Genomic DNA, 12,832 nt, shown 5'->3' with positions numbered 1-12,832 from the left:
TATGAATTGTCTTGAACCATTTCATAACTAATAAATATCCCATCAGGAAGTCTCTGGGGTGTTTTCTAGCCCTGCAAGATTCTCCTCTCAGTTGAATCCTTAGCTTGGGACAGCTCAGTAGTTCAAAATTTAAGTTTGGAATACCTAACAAGCGGGTTTGCAGTTTTTTCCTAATACATCTTTGATTCCTCATGTGGAACATAGAAGCAAAAGTATCTGGTTTTATAATGGCCTTAGAGCAACTGCATAAGCAATTTTAAAATACAATTGCCTGACTAATTTACTTTTGAATTTTTTTCTCAAATTTAGAAGCTGTATATTAATACAAATTGAAAATAAATAAGCTATAAATGAATAGGAATGGCATTTACACGTGTAGTTCTTCACATTGCATTTAAGCCACTGAAACTGTGCATTCAACCCAAGGATTTCTTTAAACCTTAATGTGCTAGAATATATAACTTTAAAATTGCCAAGTTAAGGAAGTGGGGACTCAATATCTATTTAAGGATATGTACCAGAAACATATTGGGAGAAATATCTACTATGTCTAGAAATGCAGTGCTGTATGTAAATTGATCACACTCAAGATCATGTTGGATTTAGCTTCTTTAGCATGAAGAAAATATTCTTAACAAATAAGCATACTTAGCAAGGAAAGACAATTTGCTGTCAGTTTACTGAAGAAAAGTAGAAGTATTTTAAACTGGTATGTCATTCTAGGGATTATTTGCATTTTTATTACAGAAAATCTGGCCACCAGAAAAGTAGGTGGATTAGATCAGCATCCACAATCCTCTTCATAGTGCTGCATACTGATAAGATTTAAAATGTTAGAATATAAATCTGAAAATACTGTGTTTATTTCACTGCAATCTGCCATGTATCAATAACTGCAGTATAAAATAGATTAAATCAAATAGGATCAGGGATACACTGGATGTGAACGAGGGTTTGTCACAGCTAATCCCCTAATTTAGTAGGTCCATGGAAAGTTCGTGGCATTCTAGTAAAGGTACCTCCTATTCTGGACATGGTTTTGAGCTCTTGAAGGAAAATCAGGATGGCTGAACCTGGTGGGTACAGACAAAACTGGTGGGTAGCTGCTTATCTAGGTAAGTCGGGGCCCAGCTGTAGTACTTTCTATTTCAGTTCAAACTCATCAAAACTTGTCTGATCTTGGAACTCTTCAAATGACTAATTCAAATAGGGGCAAACCAGCTTGTCTCCTGGCTTTCAGCTCAATCAAATGCTGAAAAAGGAAAGAAACAAACCACCTGAAACCCAACCCTACCTCAAACCCCAGGAAGTATAGGATGAATGCAAGATCATCTATGGGATCACTCCATGAGAATTAAACAGGGAAAAGAGAGATCTGGAGACAGTGGTGACTGCAGAGCATGGGGACCTGGGGGTGGGAGCAAACCAGCGTGTCGGTGTCCTGCCAGCACAACTCTCCTTCTCATGGATGGGAGCTGGCCCATGCGGAGCCTTTCGGGAGTCTCTGGACTTGATATACAAGTAGTCCATAACCCGGACAAGCCATCAGCAGCTGATTGAGAGGCAATTATAGCTGATCCTGCTTTATGGCAAGAGGGCTATATAACCCCCTGTGAGTTTCCTGACAATGCTTCTATAATTTTTTCAGGCACCATTGCATATTCTGGCTGGAATTCAGAGATGCCAGAGGTTTTTACAACAACCTCAACCTGCCCCATTACTTAGCAAATTTAATCTATTTTTGATGCCTTTATTAAAGCTAGATAGAAGCTTTCAGTCCAAGAAATCACAGAAAAACTCCAGTGGTTTTTTTGAGCTCTTTTTAGATTTTAATGCTGATAAATATAACTGGCCATAAAAGCCACCTATCCCTACTGGTTCTGTGGATGATGATGTGGGTTAGCAAAAATGTTTAGGACAATGTGAAAGGCTGTTCTGATTACAGCAACTTCATATATGCCAAATAAAGAAGTTTGTCTTCTGGTATCTACCAAGTACGTTGAGGGAATCAGATTTTGCTAGTTCATCCATTAATACTTGGAAGAAAATGTTGCTTATGACAGTAAAGCAGAGACATTTTCCAAGAGTAAATGTGTACTTCTATAAAATGTTTGAGCTTCTTTATTTCTCTTGATGATAATTAGCAGACAGTCTATCTGCTCAGCATTCTAATATCTTGGTTAGACTTGGTCTAAAGTATACTGGGGTGTGGTTACAGTGAGAGAACAAGGTAGTATAGGTCAGCATTCAAAACAATTGTTTAGTCTGTGTTAGTTTTTGTAACATCTTAGGGCAAACCCTCACATATGACTGGTTTCTTCCAAGGATATTTAGGCCTTACTTACTCGTTACTATGATTTTTTTCTTTTGTTTGTTAATATTTTCTTATTCATGTCAGGATACAAATTGGCTTTCCATGGCTGATTTCAGTATATTAGCAATATCTATTTGCTAATCCCTAGGTGGGTTTTTTGGTGTGTGGTTTTTGGGGTGTTTTTTGTTTGTTTTTTTTTTTTTTGTTTGTTTGTTTGGTTTTTTGTTTGGTTTTTTTCCCCCTGTACATACTTAGAAATATGGTGATTCATATTGTAAATTGGTAAGTAGCCTGAGAGATGTTGCACATCTGGATTTTGTTGTAGGCTTCAACAAATGTTAATACACCCATCTGACATTAGGAGATACTCAACTACATGCAAGTTCATACATCTTTTCTTTCAGTCTGCAGGAAAGCACATTTAGTAGCTTTCCTGGTCAGGCTTGGCTGCAAGAAGCAAATGAATGTAGCTGTATACCCCGTGCTTTGAACACAGATCTGTTCAAGTGTGACCTTGGAATCTTAACTTTAGAGACTTGGATGGGAGTTAAGGAAACAAGCAGGAAGGTAAGAAGACTTGCTTGTAACAGGGGCAGTGATGCAGTCAGGAAGAGAGCACAGCATCTCCTGCTTCTCAAAACATTTCTGCCTCACAAATTACCATTTCATATGAAAAATGATGGTGAGAGGAAACAAGCCCTGAGGAGAAGTCTCAGCAAGAAGAAAGATGGGGAGGAGGATGGTTTGATTAGTTCAGACTCATAGAAAACAGGCAGAGAAGAAAAGTTTTCTCAAACCAGGGGGATAGATGAGTTGGATGGATTTATGGGGAATAGCATCCTACCATTGGTAGGAATTTGCAATATATTAGCAGTTTCCTACATATTTCAAATTCTATCACTTCCTAACAATAAAATAAAACTACAAGATGTTATCAGATTATTCTCCCAGTCCTTCCCTCTTAATATATAGGAGATTAATGTCAGCAGCCTATTATGCCATTTGAGAGATATTATGCCATTTTAAATCAGAAGGGTTCTTCTCTCAATGTTCAGGTCATCATTGCTTTTGAGCTGAAGCTGAGCCCTTTTCTAGGAAATGCCTTATTTTTGGGATAAAGCAACAATTCCCATCTCCCTTCCTAGTTAGTTGTCCTAGCCCCCACACCTGATTATAGCCTTTCATAACTTGCCCACATGGTAACTAGGTTCTAGAGCATGTAGGTAGGTTTTATTGTGATTTAATTCGTGATAGTGACTTTAGTTATGAAAGACTTTGTAAGGTTTAATATAATTAATGTATTCTCTTAAGTTCTTGACTGCTTTTTTTTTCCTCTCTTTACATTTTTCTTCAGAAAAGAACATAGAAAGAGTTGAGATTAGAAATTTGAAAAAAAAGTTAATCAACTCTCACAAGCTAATCTTTGAATTCTACCAGAAACACTGCTACAGGGCTCCTGTTACCTTATGGCAGTGAAGCTGTTAGAGTTTTCATACTTAGTAATAAGGAGAAATATTTACTGTTATGCTGTGTCTGCTTAACTCTTCACAACCATGCAGAGTAGGAGTAAAAAGGTATTCTTTACTGTCTGGTTGATTTGGTTCTACAGGTGATTTTTCATTACTACATTTGCAAGCAGCAAGCAGATCACACTTGTGACTATTGTACAAGCTCTATACAGCTTTTTCACCCTCTGTCTCAGCTACAGTCCATCTTAGGAAAGCACAACATACTGTACTGATGTGCATTTTGGAAATGTATTTCTCAGCCTTCAGCTGGATCTTATGGTCAGACCGAGACTAGAGTGGTGTTCCAGTCCTGTTGACATATTGGTCTTTGTAGTAAATTTAATGAGGATAAAACCATTGATACTGTCTCAAGAACCTGAGCAGGCAATCAGGAAAAGTAAAACAATTTGGAGTTCCCTTGACCTACATGAAAGAGACTCAGAACAGCTGGCAGTGGGATGTAAAAAAGTCTCCGTCCTCTCTACACAATTCTGTGTTATGTCCAGCATTAAGGCAGGGCAAAAGCTTCTTATCTCTCAAATTACAGAGAGAGTTTGGTGGGGTTTTTGTTTATTTGCTTTGTTTTGTTTGGGTTTTTTGTTTTGTTTTATTTTGTTTTGGTTTTGTTTTGTTTTGGGTTTTTTGGGTTTTTTGGGTTTGTTGTTGTTGTTGTTGTTTTTGTTGTTTTAACTTGTACAAGAAAGCATAGTCCTTGATTCAGCTTAATTGGTGCAGTTGGGTTTAGATCATATGTTTTATAGAGAACCTTTTGGAATGAACACAAACAAATGATACAAATGGACTCTTCTGATTCTTGAAGTTCTGTGGGTATTCATTCTCAATATAACAATTCCAAGACACAACTTTAAAAATATGAAAAAGATAAAGGATTTTTAATTCTTTAGCCGAAGCTTAAAAAACCTGTAATTATGCAGTATGCAGTATTTCAAGTCCACCTGGGTATTTATATTAGGAATTATTCCATAATAACTTTGATATTTTACATTTGTTATAAGAAAAGGATTTTTTTTTATTTTACAAAATAGGCAAAGAAAAGTGAAAATTATCAAAAGGAATACTCCCAGAACGTCCATTATTCTCTCTGTATCAATTAATTTTTCCAGATCACCCTGAATAATTCAGACATCTTAGTTTCTATTCAAAGCTTTGTCTTTTTGCTATTAAAATGCAATTTTTAGTAAGTGAAATTTAAAGCCTAAGGTTGACAAAAAGAGTTTGGTTTAACTATAACTGTCTGATGAACATATTTTTAGTAGACAAATCTTAATTTGTCTCACTCCTAAAACCCATTGAAGCTAACATTCTATCACAAGAACTGTATGCACATAACAAAAGGACAGAACACCCAGTGAAGGTGGTAAAAATGCTCTAATTAACTTCATAAAGTTCTACCTAATAATTACTTATGTGAAATACATGTAATTTTATTCAACTATGATTCTGATGTCTCCTTTTTTTTTTTTTTTTTTGGTAGGCAGAGAAGGAATCTGGAATGCTGGAATGCTTGTTTTCATTCTAAATCTATCTGCTCTCAGAATTTTTGTACATATGTATTAATAATTTAGCTGGACTGTAACCATGACAATATTGATGGCATATGTAGAATAAATAGGAAACAAGACTACTTACCCAGAAAACATCAACACATAGAATATTATTAGGATATTTGAAATTCTCAGATGTGAACAAGCCATTGGTTATTAATAATGTTTCTTGTGTTATAAGCTACTACAGGTTAATTTTTTTAGTTGTTTTTTCCCTGTTATACATTTGTCTATCAATAGTCTCAACCATTTAACAGTCGTGACATGTAAAAGGTTAAACCTGACAGTTGTCCTTTAGATTATATTGCTTTAAATGCCAAAGTGTGTCTTTCTATTTAAACCTTCTGCTGGGGAAAATATTAATTGAGGAATAGTGTTCACTATTCAATATGGAAATATTAGATTACATTGAAGCCATATTATCTGAAATTACTGTTTGGAGTTCAAATCAGAGCAATCAGGTGCTCTGTCTTTTGCAAAACTTCCCATTCATTCCAAAATACTAATTTCTTTCTGTCTGTTTTCTCAGTTACTTTCCTGTTTTATTGTTCACAGCTTTTACTCATTGGGATCAATACCAAGGTGCACTAGGGCTATAAAATGAGCTTTTTCAACAATTTGGGGACAGTGCAGACAACGGCTGTCACCTGTTGTGACGTATTCAGATGAATGAGATGAAAGCTCAAGTTCTACCATGCACTGGCAGTTTCTGTCAGGTGGGACAGGTTGTGGATGACCTTCACTGCTGGATGAAACCTAAAGGAAATCAGAAACTATCAATATGTTTGGTGAAGAAGGGCAGAGAAATGGTTCTTTGGTATTCCTAGGACTCCATTTAGATGTATTTTTCTGCTTATTTCACAGCTACAATGTTTGCAGAACACTTCCTTTCTCTTTATTATTATTGTTAAAAAAGCAACAAAATCACCAGTATCTTTAGAAATAACATTGAAGTGGCCAATGTTAATGTTAGTTAAAATGCTGTTTCTACGTCTACATATATTTGTATCCTTCAGGATATGCGAGGATTAAAACTATACTATGAAAATATTCCAAATGCAAAAACTGAAGAACCAGCAATTACAAATAAATATAATCTCAACCTAATATAAGAAAAAGGTAATTTCTAGAGGCCACTAACTAATGCTGAACTTCTAGAATGGTGGTGATTTTCAGTCAGAACTGCATGTTAGTTCCTCTCCTCTCCTCTCCTCTCCTCTCCTCTCCTCTCCTCTCCTCTCCTCTCCTCTCCTCTCCTCTCCTCTCCTCTCCTCTCCTCTCCTCTCCTCTCCTCTCCTCTCCTCTCCTCTCCTCTCCTCTCCTCTCCTCTCCTCTCCTCTCCTCTCCTCTCCTCTCCTCTCCTCTCCTCTCCTCTCCTCTCCTCTCCTCTCCTCTCCTCTCCTCTCCTCTCCTCTCCTCTCCTCTCCTCTCCTCTCCTCTCCTCTCCTCTCCTCTCCTCTCCTCAGATTTGTGTTAGACAAGTTTAAAACCACACATTTTCTACAGATTTCACAGAATTGCAGCTATCTCTATTCACACAGTCCTGTGAAATTGAAACTGAATTTATAAAAAACCCAGAAAAAGATTTCTGTATTTCGGGTATTTAACAGAGCTCATTTCTTATTTGAATGACTTCTGTTATGTTATGTATAAGTTCTCCCAAAGATTTTTGGAATTATTTAAAGTACTATCTAAAAGTGTGACCTTAGTAAAGAATCTGAGGCTATAGGCAAAGGACATAGCAGTAAATGAGGGAAGAACAGTAGATCAGGAGAGAGGCTGAAGTTCCTATATACAGCATCCTCTGAGAGCAAATACATACCACAAAAAAAAAAAAAAAAAAAAAAAAAAAAAAAAAAAAAAAAAAAAAGTAGCGAGTGAATGTTGTCAGTTGGCAAAAATGGTAATTAATAGACTAAATTATCATTTTACATGAATTTACCACTATCACATCAGTCAAGAAGAGCATATTCTGTCTGGGAAAAAAATGACATTTTATGACATGCATTAAAATTCAGTATTAATTAAAATAATTTGTTCAAATACCACTTTTTGTATGAAGAACATTTTGTAACAGATAATATAATTTAATTATCCAGATTCTTGGAAATAGAAGCATATGTGCTCAACAGATGACGTTTTTAGCTCAAGTCTCTTCTTTTTCTACAAAAGCAAACAACAGCAAATGTAGTAATAACATCTTTTCCAGTACAGGAGGTATGGCAACAATGATATTATGTATATTATGTGTCTCAGTGACCATTCATCTCCATCAGCAAAAAATAGCTGGAAATCTAAGGACAGTGTGACAATTTTTGTACCCCAGCAAGGCAGATGAGAAAGCTGAAAATCTCTACATGTATCCAAGTCTGCTCTACATGATCACATGGAATCTTGACAAGCCAACCATTATGAAATTGTCAGAAAACAGAAAATGAATTATTCAACACAATCTGAAAGAGTTTATCTTTGAAGGGTGACACTCCTTTCTGCTGCATTACACAAAGAACCTTGATTGGGGGGCAGAGACTCTGAAGTGGTTTCTTTGTGGTTTTGTTCTGTTTATTTTTGGGTTTTGGTTTGTGGCAAATTTTTAGTCAGCTGTCAAACCAATTACACAGACAATAAGGCTATTTGAATATTTTTTATTTCTCTTCATCAAGATTAAAATCTGGAAAAGTGAATGGAACCCAATTCATTCACATTGGGGAAATCTGATTTTTGATTCTCCAGAGCTGAAATATATTTTGGTAGCTTTTAGTCATTAGTTTGCCATTTAGGACACTAAAGTATTTTGGTTTTTAGGTACACACTGATAAAAGGCAGAGAGATGGAAAATCAGATTCCTAGTGGTATTACTGTCAGGGGTTTTCCTCATATCAGACAGCTTAGGAAGGTGGAAAGTGTTAAGGAGATCTTGTCTTTACCTGAGAGGACTTGAATCTGTTTTATATTCCTTCTTGAACAGTATGGCCACAGCACAGCACAGATGACTTTGGGCAGATCCTCAGTCTCTTTAGGTGGGGACACTTCCACTTTGCATTAAAGCACAACACTGAGCTCAGAGGTTTCATGTCTTTTCCAGCCACCAACCACTACATTATTTCTACGTGTCTCATTTTCTAACAGGCCTCTGTCTCATGATGGATAGTGTCAGAGCACTGAGAAAGCCTCGGTCACAGTGTATCAGGAAACAGTGTGTCATGGGTTGGCACTGGCCAGATGTTAATGCACCCATGAATATATGTTTTTTCTCTAACAACTCCTGTGGGATGTGATCAGGAACAGAGCAGAGCAGGCTTAAACCTTGAAAACAAAAAAACCCACCAAAACTTTATTAATTACATAAGAACAGGGACAGAAATACTCTTAAACACACACAGAGACAGAAATAAAAACTTCTTAGAACATTTCTTCTCCCAGTTTCTACCTCCCCACCCATCACTTTTCACAGACCAACCTTTGGGTTTTAGATCAAACAATCACCACTCAAAAAAAAAACTAATCTTCAATTCAGCAAGGGAGAGAGGAGTCTCTCTGGCACCACAGACTGTTCTCCAGAACACACAGGTCTACTCCTTATGTGTTCCCATGTCACCCGTGGCACCGCCCGGAGAAGTCTGCCAGGGTGACTCTCTCTTTTTCCTATGTCCAGCGCTCTCACCGCTGTCTCATAGGCCAAAACTACATACAGGGCTTTTTAAGGATGCTGCATGCCGAGCTCTCCCCTTTTTACCCAGGGGCCGGGGTTCCAGGAGCAGGTCTGCCCTGAGGGCAGAGGGCACCACCTCACCCTCCCCCTCTCTTCTCTGCTCGCTCCACTCTTCAAGTGCCAGTCACTGTAGCAAAAGCAAGGGCAGCTGCATCCACCCAAAAATGCAGTTTATGTTCAAAAGAGACTTAAGTTCAGTCCATGGCTGACATTATGCTAGAGAAGTCCAGCTCAGAAGGCTACTCCTCTCATTCTTCCATCGGGTTCCTTCCAATCATGCTTTATCATCTCAGTCTCAGGCCGCTTCCCTCTCTCCGAAACCACCAGTCATGAGAATCAATGTCTAAGAAAAGTTTCTTTCTGCTACACAAGGGTTAACAGTTTTTTTTTTCTCGGCAGGGTGCAGGCTCAGGCACTCCCAGGCTCCACAACTCCCACGTGGCTGGGCACCTTCTCCCGGAGTTTGGGGGGAAGAGGGGGTGAGCACACACAGAAGGCACTTCCACAGTTTTCCACCCCTCCATCCTGGATGGGGCAGTTCAGTTCCAGTCCTGTCCCTTCTCTTCTCCCCCCCCCCGGGGGTTCTGGCTTACCTGAGCCGACCACGTGTTTCCCCTCCCCCACCCAGCCTCGTGGCTGGGCAGGGGAAGGAGGCCTGAGACGTCTCTCTCTGCTGAAACCAGGATCTGAAAAGAGGCCGAACCCCCTAGACTCCTGCTTTTAACTCTTTGTGTCCTCAGAGGCGTGTCCAAACCTCCAAGTGACCAATCTAGGTGCCAGCAGAAAAGCTGATCACTGATTGGACTGCCCACATCCCCCTGGAAAAAAAATTCACCTCCCTTGCAACCACGACACAGTGAGAACAGAGTGCCACGCACCAGTAACACTAGTTCAAAACTTCTCAAGAAGCTGGAGACCAGCACGCATCTTCCTTTCCCATCTGGATGGCGTAGCCCTTCTTTTCTTTGCCTTTTCTGTCGCATACATAAACAATATTATGTTGAAACCATCCATTCTGTAGATATGTCAATTATTACTTTTTGATATTTTAAAAATTATTCTGCTAATGTTGCATGGCAAATTCAAACCAAACTAGTGACCATTTTCTGTGTGATTTGGTGACATCCTCACAATATGTTATTAACGTATAATGTCAGTTCCTTTGCAGCAAAGCTACTACAAGAAGTCTGAATACACTCTGAATGGTAGTAAACAAAAGTTTAAGGAATATTATAGGCAGATAAAAATAGAAGAGGAAGCTCTACAAACAAAAAACTGTATTGCATTACATTCCTACTATCCAAGGAAGGCCATTTCCAATTGAATACTTACAGAATTATTACCACACAGAATAAATCAGGAATTCATAACATTTAATTTCTATTTCTGCCTTCTTAAGAAAAAATGATAATTCAGATAATTAATTCCTTGATATAGTTGTTTCAAGTTACTCATAGACATGGTTAATTTATTTAATGAAGTCTGATTTCTTGCTGTTTTGGTAATAATTTGATCTAGTTTCTCTACTGTATTCTTTTGTGGCAGTCAGGTCTCCTTTACAGCAGTCTTCTCTTTTCCTGACACATTTTGGGTAAACCAAGCTGTAATGCAGCCTCCTAAGCTCTGAGTGTCATGCTGCCCTCTTTAGCTCTTCGAAGGACATGGTGATCTCACCCAGAACTTTACCCAGAATTACTGCCACGCTAGAAGAGTAAAATAGGGATCTGTTTATAAATATTTCAAATGAAATACTACTGCCATAATTTTTCTCACCTTCCCACCTGAAGCCTTTTCTCACAACTAATTTGGTCTCAAGCAGAATGAGCAACAAGTTGATGACTTTCTCTTAGAACAGACACCTCAAATGCTCACACTTTAAGCAAAAATACCAAGTTTTCTTTTTTTAAAATATATGTATATAATTTTACATATGCCATTTAGCAACAAGAGAGAAAGAACTTGATAATACAGTTTTTGGGAGAAGTAGATCAAAAACGCTATCAGAAGACACAGGAATTTTATGTCTGAGTGGTGCTCCTAGACCCTGATGAATCCTGTGAGAGCCCCTTGGACTGGGCCCACTGATCACTCTGTGGGAACATAACCCCTCTTTTCCCCTACAAGAACAATACCGTGGAAAATCTGCTAAAAGTTTGCCATGGAATTTCCATCCCCCCTTGAAGGATTTTCCAATACAGGAGTAATCTGGACAGTTAATGGCTTCTTAGCTGAGCTTTAACTTAGGTTCAAAAGCGTATGAATGCTCTCTTGGGTGGAATAGCAGGCTACTGGAAGATATGAAATATTTTCTCAGTGGAGGCATTTACCGAAGCCTCTGTAGGACTTCCATGAATCTGTGGAATATTCAGAAAGCCAAGCCTTCTGAATATTCTCATGTTAATTTATATAGATTTTTTTAAAAGTAGTCATGGAATCCCATACCTCATATACAATAATTTTCCATCCAGCAGAATAACTTTGGCCATCTTGCACTTCAATGAAAACCTCCTCTGTAAGCAGAGTGTTCCTGAATAATGGAAAATTTCATTTCCAAAATATAAATAATTGCAGGAATAGTGAAGGAAGTGAACATTACTTGCACTTATGGTACACTCATTTATGACTTTATGAATATGAATTTGTGGTTTCCTTTTATGCTGTTGTTTTGTATAAATGAAATCTACTACAGCATTTAAAACTGGATTAAAATGTTTCTATTGTTTCTGCTTTTGAGCCTTTTAAAAAATAATTATGTTTTAATGTTAGTGTTATAAAAATTTATACATGGGCCTAGCCAATTACCTCTTAACTTGGTGGAAAGATCCCTTTGATGTTGATGAGAGCAGGATCAGGAGAATGCATTAGTACACAAAATTGTTAATGATCCATAAATTAACAAAGATCTTCCTGTCATCTGATTTTTGAATGTAGATATATTATCTAAATCAAGTATTTCCCTAGACAGTGGAACTAATGAAGCCTTATTTTATATTATTTTTTTCTGAGGGTGAACTTCCATGTGGGTTCTCCTATGCCTAACTACGATTGCACTCATGCTGCAGCCTTTGCTGCCAGAACAGCAATGTCTATATCCCCTCGACCTTTGAGGCCAGTTATTTTCATGAGACTTGTAGGAAATATATACAGATGAGTCTTTCAGCTCCCTGTTGAATTTGGGCAGAAGTAGCTAACAGATTTTCCAGGGGCTAGCAGATAGGAAACACGAAAAGGTTACAAACGCTATAGCTGCAAGCCATATTCCTGAGGAAACTGGACTAAAAGTCAAGGAATGCACACACTGGACTTTGTATCATCAGACTTTGATAATATGCTAAAGGAATGGTTAATAAGAAACCACAAATGTAGACTTAAAAGGAACAAGAAGTAATCTAAGTTTTAATAAGCAACACAGGAAGCCTGGTTATCCCCATAAGCACAGCTCAGCATTACACAACCTCATGGCTTCCCAGGGGAGGCATCTTGTTCCACTGAGACCTCAATGCCTCCCGGAGCTTCCCAGCATACAGTTGGTATTTGAAATATTTATGGTATTGCTACATGCCTTTGGGAGCAGTTGACTCCACCAAGAATTAAGACTTTCTTTATAAGCCAGAACAGGATGGGAACAGACCTTGGCTTGGTTCCCTCTGCCCTTTGGTAAGCAAAATATGGAATAATTTTACTTAATTTCTGGGGAATGCACTCTAAAGAATGAGGAAAGAGTTCTTAAACA

This window comes from Prinia subflava, chromosome 2 (assembly GCF_021018805.1).
Source record: "Prinia subflava isolate CZ2003 ecotype Zambia chromosome 2, Cam_Psub_1.2, whole genome shotgun sequence".
NCBI classification, from domain to species: domain Eukaryota; kingdom Metazoa; phylum Chordata; class Aves; order Passeriformes; family Cisticolidae; genus Prinia; species Prinia subflava.
The sequence above is the reverse complement of the archived record's forward strand: the minus strand, read 5'-3'. Positions refer to the sequence as shown.